Here is an 18,270-nt window from a genome sequence, read left to right on the forward strand (position 1 = left end):
CCCGGGTTAACAGAATTCCTTATCCGGATTTCTGGTACGCAGACTGTAATATGGAGTCATTCTTTTCCTCGATTCGGGATTAAAATTGGTGACTTGGGATACCCTAAATCTCCCAAGTGGCGACTCTGAAATAATTAAACCAATCCCGTCTCGATTGTCCTTTAATTGGAAAAAACTCCTTTGTGCCCCCTCGGGTGCGTAAAAAGGAGGTGTGACAGCTCTGGCGACTCTGCTGGGGACCTCTTTGACCCAGAACCACTGGTTCAGGGTTAAGAATTCGAGCTTAAAATAATTGTTATTATTTGGCTTTATCTATTATCTGATTTTTACATGTTTAAGTTTAATGTGTTAAATGCTGCTTTTACCGCTTTGATATTATTTGAACTGTATATAAACTGCGCCGAAACCCCTATACTTTCTGAGTCTTCTAAATCATGAAGAAGGGCGTACTTCGTATGACTTCTTTTCTGTATAGTGTCAAATCCCAATTTAGAACGAGGTTCGGATAAGTTGCTAAGCCGGTGAAGCTTCTGTATTCCCGGTACGCTGCCCCCCCTCGGCTCGAGCTGTCCGCTCGGGTAAGCCAGGTCTAGAACAAACACCCAGGTTCTGAACCTAGTATAACAAAGCCACATGCCGGATCCCTAGTAGGAACGTTTATTTGCATCATGTGCATTTGACTTAGGGGACTCAACACAGGGGTTGGGTCCGTCTAGGACAAGCAACCTGAAAATAATAGACCATCTTATGGCATCCTATGTGCTACATGTTGTATTCAGTCAAGGGCGAATGGGTCATTTGGTCATTTCCAGCATGATGTTATTTTAATCAAAGCATGGGGAACATTTGTGGAATCCAAGAAGCCTTGGAATTCCCTATGTCCCCCACGCTTGCTTTTTGGGAAAGCACATGGGGAACATTTGTGGAATCCAAGAAGTCTTGGAATTCCCATATGTCCCCCACGCTTCATATGTTGGGAAAAGCGCATGAGGAGCATTTGCGGAATCCAAGAAGTCTTGGAAATCATTATGTCTCCCATGCCACATTTTTGAAAATAATAATAAATATAAAAAAAATAAAATAAAAATACATATAAAAACAAGGCATGAAAATTCAAAAGATTTTGTATGTTGTCATCATTTTCCACAAATTAGAAAATTGTGAAAAGATGAGGAAATGACAGTGCAGAGATATAACTACTTATTTTTAGAAAGGAAAAAAAACCAATGTCCAAGTAGTATCGAAACTCTGCCAAAATTTTGAGAAAAATGAAAAGAAATGTCTTATTAGTTTGTTTTATTAAAGCAAAGGAAAAGTAGAAAAAATAATCATTGTTTTGTCTTTAAAAAAAAAAAAAAAACACTAATAGAAAAGAAAATAGTTTGTCTTGCCATAAAAATGAAAAAAAGAGTCTTGTTTTTAAGATTTGTGTTATTTATTTGTTTATGAAAATGACAAAATTAAAATAATCCAAAAATATTTTCTCCATTATTCACTTCTTTAGAAAGTCTTTCTAATTGTTTTAAATATATATATATATATATATATATATATATATATATATATATATATATATATATATATATATATATATATATATTTATAATAAAAATCCGAAAATATTTTGATTCTTCTTTCAAAAATTGAAAAGAAAATTCAAGATTCAAAAAAAAAACATTTTAGAGCGTTTCTTTTATTAAAGGTAAAATTCCAAAAAATATATTTTTCTTCTTTAGAATAAAAGAAAAAAGCAAATGAAATTCAAAAATATATCTTAGAAGTATTTCTTTCAAAAAAAAAAGATTAATCAAAAATCCAAAAAATATACTTCATTTATTCTTTTAAAGTAGTTCTTTTACCTGAACTACGCGGGTTTGATTCTCACCGGATGTGAGATACTTAGGCAACCCTCATCGGGTCCAACCCCACCTTTTGCTAAAAAGCCAAAAACAAATAAATAATAGTAAAAAAAAATGTCAAAATTTTAATTTTGTCATAAAGAAGTCGGGTGACGCTGTTTTATCAAGACATAGCCGAATGTTCCCGAAGGGGACGCCGGAAGGCTGACTTTGCATAAACAGCCACTTTCGGGTCATTTTTTAAGATTCGGTCCAGTTGACCCACACAACCTTAAAAATCTTCGTCCCCGAGACGTTGACAGGCCGTGTTTGCAATATTGAGTTTCCTATTTTTGAAAAACAATAAAAGAGCCATAACTAAGTCAGGAGATGCTGTTTGTCATAAATGGCCGAATGTTCCCGAAAGGGACGCCGGAAGGCTGACTTTGCATAAACAGTCACTTTTTGGGTCATGTTTAAGATTTTTGGTCTAGTTGACCCACACAGCCTTTTAAACCTTCATCCCCGAGACGCTGAATGGCCGTGTTTTGCAACACCAAGTTTTATTGTGATTCGAAAAAAACAAAGAGTCGGCGGTCAGGTGAATACCATTCAAATTTTGTCATAATAAGCCGAGCCAGCTTCGGCCGCGTCTTAAGCCGTTCTTGCCGAAATAGCTTTAGAGTATCTTTCAATTGTCGAAAGGTTATTTTCGTAAAAGAATGGACAAGTTTGTAAAGCGTCATAAAATAATCCTCCTCGGCCTCAAAATTCATGTGAGAGTTGGAAAGGGCCACGTTTGCAAAAACAACCATTTGGTTAAAATTAGCAAATGGAAGAAGGAAGTTGGCCATTTGTTTTTGAAGTTTGTAAACCTTTTGATTAAAATAGGCGGGTTGTTTGATTTTCAAGTTGGTAGGTCATCTTTAAACCTTTGAAACCCAGTTTGTTTTAATATGAAAAGTGAAAAGAAAAAATGTTCATTATTGTTTATCTTTTATTGGTCCGAACTACGCAAGGTCTGATTCATGCGGAGTCATGATACGTAGGCAATCTCCATAAGATTCGACCACAACAAAGAGAAAAAAAGAAACGAAAAAGAGAATGAAAAAAGAATGAAAAAAAGAAAAAAAAAGAAAGGAAAAAAGGAAAAGAGAAAAACAAATGGCAAGCTAGGAATGAGGAATGAGTTTTTATTTTATTTTACTCTATTTTCAAAAAAAAGAGAAAAAGAAAAAATAAATAAAATAAAATAATAAGCTAGTTAGTTTATAACCCGAACTACGTCGATTTGATTCTCACCAGATGTGAGATACGTAGGCAACCCTCATCGGGTCCAACTCCCTTTTTCATTTTACCAATAATGATATACCATAAAGCATATATGTACACACATGTATATAAATACATATATTGTTTGTTTTGTTTTCCAAGATTCTTGTTTAGAGTCAAAATAAAGGTTTCTGTTTTCACCTAAAAGGTCACCTTAATAAATGTGCAGGATGAGCACAGAGCAAAATGAACCATTCTCGGCCCTCAGCGAGGTCCCCCTACAACTCCACATGTGGTGGAATGATTTGGAAGCCAATAGCAAAGAGGTAGTAGGAAGAATATTGGGAGGTTTTGTAAATTTGTTGGGCGTTAGGCCAAGGACAGATATTCTTGAAGCTCTAATACCATTTTGGGACCCAACCCGCAATGTATTCCGTTTTGTTGACTTTGAACTTTCACCAACACTTGAGGAAGTCGCCGGATATGCGGGATTGAATGAGAGGTTAAGAGGGCAATATTTGCTTTCGCCAAGGCCAGTGTCTCCGCATGCGTTTCTGGATCTACTAAGCATCAGTCGGAAGATACAACATGACGATTTATCGAGAGGATGTTGTGATCTCCATTTCTTGTATCAGCGGTACGGAGCCCCGCAGGGTTTCGAGGAACCGAACCTTGGGCTAACTCACGGCGGGAACAGAAACAAATGGGAAGCAAGACGTACTTTGGCTTTTATCACAGCATTCTTGGGAGTCATGGTCTGTCCAAGGAAGGATAAAAAGATAGAGATAGGTCTGGTAGGGATGGCCGACGTGGCAATCAAAAGAACCAATAGTACTGTGGTTCCTTTGATTTTGTCCGAAATCTACCGGGCTCTGACTATATGCCGAGAAGGAGGCAAGTTCTTCCAAGGTTGCAACCTGTTACTTCAGCTATGGATGCAGGAACATCTCCATCACCGAGTAGGATACATGAACCACGGGTTGACCGAGAGGAATTGTATCAGCGGATTCAAGAAGCGCATGACAGGCGCCAGATTTCCTGAAGGTGTCGAAGCATGGTTTACACGGTTAAGGTCAACAACAGCTAACCAAATTGAATGGGCGTTCGGTTGGTTGACTGATACTGAGGTGATCTACATGTCGGCTGAAGAATGTCATGTTCTCTTAATGGGGCTTCGCAGCATCCAGCAATATGCCCCTCATCGGGTATTATGACAACTGGGCAGGTTTCAAGTAGTCCCTACTGATGAAGATCTGAGCAAGTATGCCATGGAATTAAGCCCGGGAGTCATATTCCCCGAGGGGAAGATTAGAAAACTGTGGCATGAATGTAGATTCTTGGAGCCCAAGACCATGGTGCGAGAACTAGCTAAAGGTGAGGTAGACCCAAAGTACGACGCTTGGTTCGAGAGAAGGTTTCAGATTCGGCAAAGACCTGCTAAAAGGGCCCACGTCCAACACTTCACAGATGATTCACAAGAGCAATGGGGATGGTTAAAAAGGGAGGAAGGTTACCGGGTTGAAATCGGGAAGCTAAAGCAACAAGTCGAAAGGCTTGTATTTGAGAACAATGTGCAAGTCGCCTCGGAGCAGGCTGAAAGAAACAAGCTAGCCCAAGAAAACCAAATCTTGAAGGCCCGCCTTCACCAAGCCAGTAAGAGTAACGTTGACCGACAGAAGCGTCGCTCTGACGAAAGATTGATAGCAAGTTTGAGAAGTCAGGTCATCCAGAGCCAAGAAGAATTAGAACAATCAGAAGCTTGCATAGCAAGGATGAAGGTCAGATGGGCAAGGTACACAATGGCCCGGAAGCAGCGTTTGCAACAGGTCATAAGGGATTATGAAATGAGCGTCGGAATATTAAGGGAGACGAACTCCACTCTACATGATCGGATCGTCAAACAAGTACGAGATGCCCAAGCCGACAGAAGGCGATGTTACGATGCAATGACCAGAATGGAAAGACAAATGGAGATGTTCCAGGATCAGCTTGCCAACAATGCGCAAACACTGGGATTGAAGAACCGACAGATAAGGCATTTGTTCGCAGAAAGGGACAACATTCGAGGAAGGATCGACGAGATTGGGCATTACATCTACATGAGATGCCTGGCATGCGAGCAAATGCCTCGGAAGACCCTCCTTGTTTCCATCATGGGTTGCGTCCACCGAATCATGAATGAGTTGAAAAGCCTGCAGAGGGACCTCACACCAAGGGCCGCGGAAAGGCCGAATGATGCCTCGCGGGCCCCTAAGTTGGAAAATTAATCTTTGGTTGAGTCTTGTTTATTTGGCTTTGTTGCTTTTCCATATGTTGTTTTCTTTTCTTTTAGTCAAAACGGGTTAAGAACTGTGGAGTCTGTACTATTGCTATTCCTTGCTTGAAGTAATTTGTAATAGCAAAATTTTGAGAATGAATTTAACGATTTCACAAGAATTTTGTGTTTCTTTACTTTAAGGCAGAACTACGCCTGGTCTGATTCACGCGGGGACGTGATACGTAGGCAATCCCCATAAGATTCGACCGCTTTTAATAAAGAAAGAAAAGAAAATACAAAATAAAATAAAACACAGGGTTTCCCAAAGTACTTTAAAAGGGGACGAATGAGCAAACCGGGATGACGCATGTTGTTTGAAGCAAAGCATGTAGAAACGATTAACTGCCTAGGTGCATTGCATCCTCTATGTGTTATGATCAAATCTGTTAAACTCTAACGCTAACAAAGTTTGTTGTTGTCTGAATCAAACAAATCAATTTGTTAAGGAACTCTGGCAGCACACTCCTATCAAACCAGATCCAAAGGACCGATAGCAACCAGCATGACTACTTCAGAGAATAGTAATGAGGAAGAGAGGCCGATGAGCCAGTTGCTAAAAGAAGCGATGGAAAAGATTGAAAGGATGGGACTAGAGATGAATGCAATGCAGCTAGCCATAGCCAAAACACAAAAGAGCCCTGAAACACTGGGGCACATGCCGGAATACCCTCACTCTGGCCCTTCCACAAGCCGCCCAAATCCCCTTTATCATCAAGAAAGAAGCCCTCATGATTCCCAAGCTCCACCACCCCATCAACCTCTCCCAACACCCAATATTCCCATTTTTGTGGGACCAACATCAGCCCCTTTGCAAAGAACGACCAGTGAGCCATTGTTTCAGGCTCACGATACACAATACTACCCCCCCGAGCCTACGTTTCATGCCCCCGAACCACAGGCTTACAATCCACATTTGGAAGTGCCGGCAGAGATTGAGAAGCCGGCTAAGGCCCCTGAACAGGATGAAGTATTGAGAAAGTTCAAAAGCCTGGAGCAGTCCTTCAGGAACTTGCACGGGCTGGGCAATCAAGTCAGCGTAGCATACAAAGATCTGTGCCCTTTCCCAGACGTCCAACTCCCGGCTGGGTTCAAGATGCCTAAGTTTGATTTATATGAAGGGCACGGTGATCCCATGGCACATTTGCGGGGATTCTGTAGCAAAATGAGGGGGCAGGCGGCAAGGATGAGCTGCTGATAGCTTATTTCGGCCAAAGTCTGAGCGGATCTGCACTAGAATGGTATACCAGGCAGGATTCCAGCAGGTGGTACACGTGGGATGATCTGGCGCAGGCTTTTGCAGGTCATTTCCAGTACAATCTCGAGATAGTCCCTGACCGTCTCACATTATTGAGAACTGGGAAGAAACCCGGGGAAAGTTTTCGCGAGTTCGGGTTCCGCTGGAGAGAACAAGCAGCTAGAGTCGATCCTCCCATGAGAGAGGGAGAGATGGTGGACTATTTCTTGCAGACACTAGATCCAACCTACTTTGGTCACTTGGTGACAACAGTTGGAAAATCTTTCAACGAGGTGGTCAAGATAGGGGTCATGATAGAAGAGGGTCTGAGATCTGACAAAATCTTGAACTATTCGGCACTCAAGGTCACAACCCAGGCTATTCAAAACGGCACGGGAGGTGCGTTGAGAAGAAAGAAAGAAGAGGTTGCCACGATCGAGGCAGGCAGTTGGTCCAGGGCTGGCAGGCCACACTACAACCAACCCAGACCTCACAGGTCAGAATACCCATACAACCCACCACAAAATTTCTATCCACCTCGAGAACCACATTGTTCCGTACACCAGGCCCAAGCATACACCCAGCCTCCGGTTCGCCCACAATGGCGTGCACCGGCTCCCCAGAACATATATACACCACCACAAAATACCTATCCTCCACCGATGGCGTATAAAAACCCTTCCGGGGCAAGCTTTCGGGGAAATCCAGATGATAGGAATGACAGGTTGCGGAAGCAGAGAACTTTCACGGAGCTGGGAGAAACCTACACCGCTTTGTTCCACAAGCTGAGGCAATTGGGTTTGGTTAGTCCTGTCCAGACTCGAGAACCAAATCCCCCACCTCAGAATTTGGATCGATCAATCAGTTGTGAATACTGTTCAGGGATGCTCGGGCATGATACCGAGAAGTGCTGGAAATTAAGGCATGCCATACAGGATCTTATTGACACCAATAAGATCGAGGTCCAGACACCGGAGGCTCCTAACATCAACCAAAACCCACTGCCAGCGCACCACGAAACTCACATGATTGAGTTGGTGTGTGAGGGAGGAGAATTGAGAAAACCCTCACAAACAGTGATGATGATCCAAGCCGCCCCGAAAGAAGTCTCAACCAGTGGAGGAACGAGTGTACAGTCGCAGGGAGAAGGCGTCAAGCCGGTAGTGATATTGGGAAAGAGCCCGTCCGCCATAACAAGCAAACCCGAGCCAAGCAAGTTGGTAATACCAGGGATCCCGCCCACACCGGCGGTCGTGTTGAAAGGGGTATGTAGAGAACGGGTGACCATAAAGCCTGTGGTCCAGCTGCCGATGATTGACAGCAGGGCTGTGCCTTGGAAATATGAAAAGGCGGTGGTGATGTACAAAGGAAAACAGGTGGAAGAAGTCAGTTGTGAAGCGCAAGGGCTGACTCGATCAGGTCGATGTTTTGCTCCGGTGGAGCTAAGAAGAACCAACCCAGTTGCAACCAAGAAACCTGTGTCCGAAGAAGAGGCTGAAGAGTTCCTGAGGAAGATGAAAGTACAGGACTATTCTGTGGTCGAACAGCTGAGAAAAACACCGGCCCAGATCTCACTGTTGTCGTTACTGATCCATTCTGAGGAGCATCGTCGGGCCCTGCTGAAGATATTGAACGAAGCTCATGTACCCAGTGAGATTTCTGTAAACCACCTGGAAACCATTGCCAGCAAGATTTTCGAGGTGAACAGGGTAACATTCTCAGATGATGACCTGCCGGTGGAAGGTACGGAGCATAATAAAGCTCTATACCTAGCTGTCAAATGTGAAGACTCGGTGGTAACTCGAGTATTGGTGGATAACGGCTCAAGCGCCAATATTTGCCCACTATCTACCTTGAACCAGTTAAAGATCGACCACGGAAGGATCCACAAGAACAGTATCTGTGTCCGAGGGTTTGACGGAAACGGAACAGCCAATGTAGGGGATGTTGTACTTGAACTGACCATTGGTCCAGTCCTGTTTACCATGGAATTCCAGGTGTTAGATGCCACAGTTTCTTATAACCTGCTGTTAGGATGACCCTGGATTCACACAGCCAAAGCGGTGCCTTCCACCCTACATCAGATGGTGAAGTTCGAGTGGGAAAGACAAGAGGTCGTGTTACACGGCGAGGATACAACGTGCACCATGGGCGGAACCATTGTACCTTTCATAGAGACCGCTGATGACAAAGGTCCTTGGGTCTACCAGATTTTCGATACAGGGTCGGCCAACAAAATTTCTGAAGGAGAAATCATCCCGCACCCTAGGGTAGCTGCCGCAACAGTCATGATGGTCTCAGAAATGCTGGGTAATGGATTTGTGCCGGGAAAAGGCCTGGGAGTCGAGCTTCAAGGGATTGTCCAACCTGTCTCCCTTCCTAAAAATCTGGAAACTTTCGGATTGGGGTTCAAACCAACCGCAGCAGACAGGAAGCAAGCGCGAAAAATGAAGAAGAGGGTCTGGTTTCTGTCTAAACCAGTGCCACGCCTCTCAAGGTCTTTTGTCAAAGCAAGTGCCAAGGGGCCACCGGTCCCAAAGATTCTAGGACCTTGGATTGGTATAAATGAAGACCTGAATCAGAGTTTTGAGAAGCTATTCGCGGATGTCAGTATGGTGGAAGCTGGAGAAGGTTCCAGCAGAGCAGAGATACAGTTTGTGGGGCCTGAGGCCAAGACCAACAATTGGACAGTTACTCCTCTTCCTGTCCGAGGGGAGTCTTGGTAGTAGGCTTTGATTTATGTTTTGTGTGTTTTGTTTTGTCCGGATTATTCAAGGGTGTAATCCAAATTTTACTTTCGTTTTTGTAAAAGTGTGAACCCTTTTATCCCGCAAGTTTAATGAAGTTCTTTTCTTTTGTCCCATTTTAATTTTGTTTTGTTCTTTTTCTTTCTGAACAGTTCTCTTTTTACTGGTTCTAATGACATGGCATGCACAGCGGATCTTCGACCTAGTCTAATAAATCAATCTGAATCTGAATCAATGATGCAAGAGGTTGTTTGTGACGATGAATCTGAATGTGACGAAGGGGGAGCCTTCGAAGAGATAAACCGAGAACTGTGCCAATTTGAAGAGAAACCCAAGCCTAACCTAAATGACACTGAGGCTGTGAATCTAGGAGACGCTGATAACGTCCAAGAGACCAAAATTAGCATCCACATTGAGCCGAATGTCAGGGAAGAATTGATCGAAACCCTCATGGAATTCAAAGATGTTTTTGCATGGTCATATGATGATATGCCAGGATTAAGCACCAATTTAGTGGTTCACAAATTGCCCACTGACCCGGCATACCCTCCGGTCAAGCAAAAGCTAAGGAAATTTAAAACAGAAATGAGTGTAAAGATCAAAGAAGAGGTGATTAAGCAGTTGCAGGCGAAGGTCATTCGGGTCACTCGATATCCCGAGTGGTTGGCCAATGTGGTACCAGTCCCAAAGAAGGATGGAAAAATCAGGGTGTGCGTCGACTACCGCAACCTCAACAAAGCAAGTCCCAAGGACAATTTTCCGTTACCCAACATTCATATCCTGATCGATAATTGCGCTGGGCGCGAGATCGGATCCTTTGTGGATTGCTATGCGGGTTATCATCAGATCCTAATGGACGAAGAGGATGCTGAGAAGACAGCGTTTATTACGCCATGGGGAACCTACTGCTATCGGGTAATGCCGTTCGGGTTAAAGAACGCCGGGGCAACGTACATGCGAGCAATGACTGCTGTGTTTCATGACATGATACACAAAGAAATCGAGGTGTACGTCGATGATGTGATCATCAAATCTTGGCGTCAGGAGGACCATGTAGCAGACCTAAGGAGATTTTTCCAAAGACTCCGGAGGTATGATATCAAGCTTAACCCGGCCAAATGCGCATTCGGGGTTCCATCAGGAAAGTTGCTAGGATTCATCGTCAGTCGACGGGGGATTGAGTTAGACCCATCCAAAATTGAATCCATCCGAGATTTGCCACCGCCAAGGAACAAAACAGAGGTAATGAGTTTGCTGGGTAGACTCAATTACATCAGCAGGTTCATCGCTCAACTCACAGCAACTTGTGAGCCCATATTTCGGCTGTTGAAAAAGGATGCTGCGGTGGGTTGGACGGCGGAGTGTCAGGAGGCTTTCGACCAAATCAAAGGGTATCTGTCTAATCCACCCATATTGGTCCCGCCTAAGCCCGGGAAGCCCCTAATTCTTTACCTGACGGTCTTGGAAAATTCATTTGGTTGTGTGTTGGGGCAACATGACGACACAGGAAGGAAGGAGCAAGCCATCTACTATCTTAGCAAGAAATTCACAGTGCATGAGGTCAAGTACACTCAACTCGAGAAAACATGTTGCGCCCTAACTTGGGTAGCTCAGAAGTTGAAGCACTACCTGTCTTCATATACTACTTATCTCATATCCCGTTTGGACCCATTGAAATATATCTTTCAGAAACCTATGCCCACGGGAAGGTTGGCAAAATGGCAAATTCTGCTCACAGAGTTTGATATCGTCTATGTAACGAGGACGGCCATGAAAGCCCAGGCGCTGGCAGACCATTTGGCAGAGAATCCCGTTGATGAAAAATACGAGCCCTTAAGAACGTATTTTCCTGACGAAGAGGTAATGCATACAAATGAGTTGGAATTGCCTGAGGAACCGGGTTGGAAGCTTTTCTTCGATGGAGCTGCAAACGCGAAAGGGGTTGGAATAGGAGCAGTACTCATTTCTGAAACAGGACGGCATTATCCTGTTACGGCTCAACTACGCTTCTATTGCACCAACAATATGGCCGAGTATGAGGCTTGCATTCTGGGTCTGCGCTTGGCTGCTGACATGGATGTCCAAGACGTCTTGGTCTTGGGAGACTCGGACCTCTTGGTACATCAAATTCAGGGTGAATGGGAAACACGAGATCCTAAAGCTCATACCATACCGACAATGCTTGCATGATCTGAGCAAGCAATTTCGATCGGTGAAGTTCAAACACATCCCGAGAGTTCACAATGAGGTTGCGGATGCCTTGGCCACCTTAGCATCAATGCTGCACCACCCTGACAAAATGTATGTTGATCCTCTACACATCCAGGTCCGTGATCAGCACGCCTACTGCAATGCCATAGAAGAAGAAGCAGATGGCGAACCCTGGTTTCATGATATCAAGGAATACCTCAGAATGGGGATATATCCAGAACATGCCTCTGGAGACCAAAAAAGAGCCCTTCGGCGTTTGTCGAATGGTTTCTTCCTCAGCGGAGGAGTATTGTACAAAAGAACCCCGGATTTGGGATTGTTGAGATGCATAGATGCCAGTCAAGCAACGACGGTTATGGCAGAGGTACATGCTGGAGTTTGTGGGCCACACATGAGCGGATATGTATTGGCAAGAAAGATCCTTCGAACAGGGTGTTATTGGCTCACCATGGAACACGACTGTATCACTTTCGTGAGGAAATGCCATCAGTGCCAGATACATGGAGATTTGATTCATTCTCCGCCAACAGAGTTACATACGATGTCAGCACCCTGGCCGTTTGTGGCATGGGGCATGGATGTCATTGGGCCCATCGAGCCGGCAGCATCCAACGGTCATAGGTTCATTCTAGTGACCATTGATTACTTCACCAAATGGGTTGAGGCTAAAACCTTCAAATCAGTAACCAAGAAGGCAGTGGTGGACTTTGTTCACTCCCATATCATCTGCAGATTTGGGATCCCAAAAGTGATCATCACGGATAACGGTGCGAATCTTAATAGCAGCTTGATGAGAGAGGTATGCCAACAATTCAAGATTACACACCGCAATTCCACCCCATATCGTCCCAAGGCGAATGGAGCAGTCGAAGCAGCCAATAAGAATATCAAGAAGATACTGCGAAAAATGGTGGAAGGGTCCAGACAATGGCACGAGAAATTACCCTTTGCTTTGTTGGGTTACCGCACTACCGTCCGAACTTCCATAGGCACAACTCCTTATTTGTTGGTGTACAGAACTGAGGCCGTAATACCAGCGGAAGTCGAAATTCCGTCCCTCCGAATTGTCGCTGAAGCCGGGATTAATGATGATGAATGGGTCAAAGCTCGATTGGAACAGTTGAGCCTGATAGATGAGAAAAGATTGGCAGCAGTGTGCCATGGTCAGCTGTACCAGAAGAGAATGGCAAGAACATATAATAAGAAGGTGCGCCCCAGGAAGTTTGAAGTAGGGCAGCAGGTATTGAAGAAGATCCTCCCACATCAGGTCGAGGCAAAAGGCAAATTCGCCCCAAATTGGCAAGGGCCTTATATCGTGACCAGAGTATTGTCCAACGGTGCTTTGTGTTTGACAGATGTCGAGGGTAGATGTGTCGACATGGCTATCAATTCAGATGCAGTCAAGAGATATTATGCGTAATTTCTTTAATTATGGCAATTTTTGGTTTATTTGTTTGTATTTGGCATTTGTTGGATAATGAGATGACGGAGGCAATTCTTTCTTCTATCCAAACACTTTTAACCCTTTCTTCCCCCTTTGAGCCTTAAGTAATTCTTTCATACCCCTCTTTTGGAATCACTAATGGAAAAGACATGGAAAAAAAAGAGAAAAAGAACCCTTGAAAGAAAATGAAAAGAAGGAAAAGAAAAAAAGAGGAAGATAAAATCACAAGAAATACAAAACCGTGGGAACTACGTTTGACCTGATTCCTCAAAGAGGATACGTAGGCGCCTCACGGCTCGGTCATAGTATGCATCATAGCGAATATAGGATGCATAATGTACATAGTGTGCATAATAGGCACAGTGTGCGTAACGCACATAGCGCAACATAAGTGTAAAAAATAAATTCCCCAAGCAAGAAAACTGGGGCAGAGGTTATGTTTTAAGTTCCAACAAAGGTTTGATTCCAAAAGTTGTAGCACATCACCCATCAAATTATTTTCATTTTTATAGCCTTTCTTTAACCCCACACCAGTGCCAACATCAACGTCCAAAAGACCTCCCGATCAATGTCCAAGAGATGCCAAGTCAGGCAAATAAGACCGAGAATAATACATCGATCCCCAGCAAAGAAGAGGATCGTAAGATTGGGAATGAATCAATGATCAAAGGAATCTCCAGAAGAGAGGGTCGTATCTACAACACCTCGATTCCTCGAGAGAAATAAAAGAAGAGAGTCGTATCTACAACACCCCGGATCCTCGAAAGAAATAAAATGAGAGAGTCTTATCGGTGAAAACCTTCACAGGCACCGAGAGGCGATGTAAGATGAGGGATATGAAATGAGAGAGTCTTATTGGTGAAAACCTTCACAGGCACCATAAGGCGCCGGGAGATGAGAGAAAAGAGAGAGTCTCATTAGTGAAAACCCCTCGAAGGGCACTATGAGGCGACAAGACAGATCAACAAAAGCTACAACATTCGAAATGGACACTCCTTTATCATCCCCAGCAAATCAAACCATCGGGCAAATCGATTGATACAAATAGACTGGGTCGGGAATTGGTGGTGCACGTCATGATCACGGGGACCAGTCATGTCCTCCAAATAAGTTCTTTTGAGTTTCTTCTCCCACTAAAATATTGGTTCAGAAAGATTTTCTCCTTTTTCTATCTTTTATTTCTATTCCTAAAAAGTGTCTTGAAAGGATTTTTCAAAGCTTACTACCAGAAACCGGAGGGGAATTCATCCAATGTAGGATAATACAAACAGTCTTAAAGGCCGATCCCAGGCAATGCAGTGATCGTGCCCGACAATTTTGGAGGAAGTAAGCTCATAAAGCGAGTGGTTTCGGGAGTTAAAAACAGACTCCCATAGCATGAGCTTAAAGAGAAAGCAGAAAAGGGGATTAATTGAAAGCCAATCCCCCAGCAGGCTAGAGACCCCCAGCAGGCAACTCTGCCCATTAATCAATTATGGGGACATGGAGCAAGAAAAAGGGGAAGAGAGAAAAATCGTTCGACGGAGAGGCACCCTCTACCACCACGATTAAAACTGACTAAATCCTTTTGTTTGCTGCAGGAGAACAAAGGATTGATAATGGCAGCAAGACGCAACGCCAGGGAAACCACCAAAAACCGGGGCAGAAAATTTTCTGCCGATTGTCGAAAATTTTCTCGTAAAATGCGGGAATACTTTTAAGTTCTAGGTCGCCCACCAGTAAAATGCGGGAATACATTTAAGTTCTAGGTCGCCCACCAGTAAAATGCGGGAATACATTTAAGTTCTAGGTCGCCCACCAGTAAAATGCGGGAATACTTTTAAGTTCTAGGTCGCCCACCAGTAAAATGCGGGAATACTTTTAAGTTCTAGGTCGCCCACCAGTAAAATGCGGGAATACATTTAAGTTCTAGGTCGCCCACCAGTAAAATGCGGGAATACATTTAAGTTCTAGGTCGCCCACCAGTAAAATGCGGGAATACATTTAAGTTCTAGGTCGCCCACCAGTATAATGCGGGAATACTTTTAAGTTCTAGGTCGCCCACCAGTAAAATGCAGGAATACTTTTAAGTTCTAGGTCGCCCACCAGTATAATGCGGGAATACTTTTAAGTTCTAGGTCGCCCACCAGTAAAATGCGGGAATACATTTAAGTTCTAGGTCGCCCACCAGTAAAATGCGGGAATACATTTAAGTTCTAGGTCGCCCACCAGTAAAATGCGGGAATACATTTAAGTTCTAGGTTGCCCACCAGTAAAATGCGGGAATACATTTAAGTTCTAGGTCGCCCACCAGTAAAATGCAGGAATACATTTAAGTTCTAGGTCGCCCACCAGTATAATGCGGGAATACTTTTAAGTTCTAGGTCGCCCACCAGTAAAATGCGGGAATACTTTTAAGTTCTAGGTCGCCCACCAGTATAATGCGGGAATACTTTTAAGTTCTAGGTCGCCCACCAGTAAAATGCGGGAATACATTTAAGTTCTAGGTCGCCCACCAGTAAAATGCGGGAATACATTTAAGTTCTAGGTCGCCCACCAGTAAAATGCGGGAATACATTTAAGTTCTAGGTCGCCCACCAGTAAAATGCGGGAATACATTTAAGTTCTAGGTCGCCCACCAGTATAATGCGGGAATACTTGTAAGTTCTAGGTCGCCCGCCAGTATAATGCGGGAATACATTTTGTCTGTTCATTCCATATTCCAGGTCGCCCACAAGTATAAATGCAGGCATGTCATTACCAATAGGAGACACACTTCCTCAGTTTAGTTTCACCATAGGAGACGCACTTCCTAAGTTTAATCTTACCAATAGGAGACTCGCCTGTAGAACGGAGTTTGTTGTAGGACAAAGAAAAATAGAAATCAGGCGTCCACCTGGAGAACAAGGACAAAGAAAAGAAGAAATCAGGCGTCCACCTGGAGAACAAGGACAAAGAAAAGAAGAAATCAGGCGTCCACCTGGAGAACAAGGACAAAGAAAAATAGAAATCAGGCGTCCACCTGGAGAACAAGGACAAAGAAAAGAAGTAATCAGGCGTCCACCTGGAGAACAAGGACAAAGAAAAGAAGAAATCAGGCGTCCACCTGGAGAACAAGGACAAAGAAAAATAGAAATCAGGCATCCACCTGGAGAACAAGGACAAAGGAAAGAAGTAATCAGGCGTCCACCTGGAGAATAAGGACAAAGGAAGGAAGAAATCAGGCGTCCACCTGGAGAACAAGGATAAAGAAAAGAAGAAATCAGGCGTCCACCTGGAGAACAAGGATAAAAGAAATAGAAATCAGGCACCCACCTGGAGAATAAGGGAATACAATTGAAGTATTGAAGTCAAAAGCCCGCTCATATGAGAAAGGAGCACACTTAGAATCAATGAAGCAGAGGAATACAACAGGAATCTCCAGCAGGAAGCAATAAAATCCCCAGCATTCACAAAAGGCTGGTCAAAAAAGACAACAAGAAAACAAGAGGGGAAAAGAACCCAAGGTACGGAAGTGGAGAACAGATGTGGTCCGCTCAAAGAACTAGCACCTACAACTAGCAGTATCAAGGTTCAAATCTGAAGTCGGTATGAAGCACCATTCAAGACTCAAGACCAAGTTTCAGAAGAATTACAGATAGGAATCCCTGTAACTAGTAGCTGATAGGCTTAGTTAGTCTTTTTTCAGTTTTCATTTTTGTTGTAATGACAGGACCGCGGACCGGAACCTCGATGGAACGGCACCTCGATCGGCTCTTCACCTCGGTACACTTCACTATCTCTCTCATTCCCGAACTACACGTGGCCTGATTCCTGTATAACCAAGGATATGTAGGCAGCTCAGATACCAGGGCTCGGTCACATTCCCTCCCTTTCCTTAAGTGTAGTCCGTCCAAGTAATGGTCGGGTCAAAAACACGTCTAGTCGTTCTTTGTCGGAAAACTCTTCGTGTTTCCAGTCAAAGAGGGGCAGCTGTAAGCACGTGATTTTTGACCCTCCCCGAGAATTTTCACATTTTTAGCATGAATATGTGAAATTGGGTCTAGTATAGCTATTTTAACTATTTTTACTTTATTTCGTTGCAAAAAGAAAATTTCAAAAAAAAAATATATAAATTTTAGTTTATGTATCTCTCATAAACTTGAAAAATACAAAAATTGTACTTTATTTTGGTACTTTATATAAATTCGAAAATTACAAAAAAAATATAGTTCTATTAATGTTTGCAGTCATTATAATTTTGAAAAAATACAAAAAAACATTACTTCATATTTTATCTTAATATTTAAAAAACGAAAATTACAAAAATAGTTTTATTAATATTTTGTAGCTATTTTAAATCTTGAAAAAATATTTAAAAAATATATAGTTTTGTTTGAATACTAGTCTTATTTTTGGTAGTTATTTTGCTTACATAGGACTAGTTAAGCAACGTTTTCCTATTTCTCGGGTCCGGGCAAAAGAATAATATTCGGGTTCAAACTACCCGGTTTTAGGCCTAATTTTCGGACCTAGCCCATAATAAACCGTGTCCAGGACACGTGGGGAACCCCACCACGCGTGGGGGACATATGCCTTGAACCCCACCACGCGTGGGCTCATTTTTCTGGGCAAACCCATGCTAAATACACGGATGAAACATTTGAGGGGAGGACTTGAAAATTTTTTGGAAGGAACACTGTTCATCTTCTTCTTTGAGAAGAAGAAGACGAAACCCTACTGTCCCACGACCAAACCGGACCACCCTCCTCCTCCCAAACACCACCCCGTCACAACCCAACACCATGACCAACTCCCTCCAAAACTCCAAGGCCATAACCATGTCCGAAAACCACCCTCAACCCTAACCCAAAACCACCGTGAAACCTACCATTACTGTCGCGTCCCCAGCAGTAAACGAAACCACCTCCCTCCGTCGACCTCTGCCCAACACCACCACCCAAACACCAGCCCCCCGTCGTCCAGTCCGTCAGCTTCCTCCACCGTGTCCAGCCTCCGTCGAGCAGCGACTGCTGTTACCTTTCCCGGCGTCGCGCTGCCCAGTCGACCCACTGCCACCAACAGGCAGCCATCCTCACGTCCAAACGATCCCTTCTGCCCATCTCCTCGTACCAGTTGCTGCGTCGGAGATACAGCAGCAACCAACAATCTTGGGGCGTCGACAGTTGTGGGGTCCAAGCCTTCCATCGAGGTCGTCTTTGGTTCGTCGAGGTGTTTGTCCGAGGTTT

This window comes from Nicotiana sylvestris, chromosome 11, assembly GCF_000393655.2.
Source record: "Nicotiana sylvestris chromosome 11, ASM39365v2, whole genome shotgun sequence".
NCBI classification, from domain to species: Eukaryota; Viridiplantae; Streptophyta; class Magnoliopsida; order Solanales; family Solanaceae; genus Nicotiana; species Nicotiana sylvestris.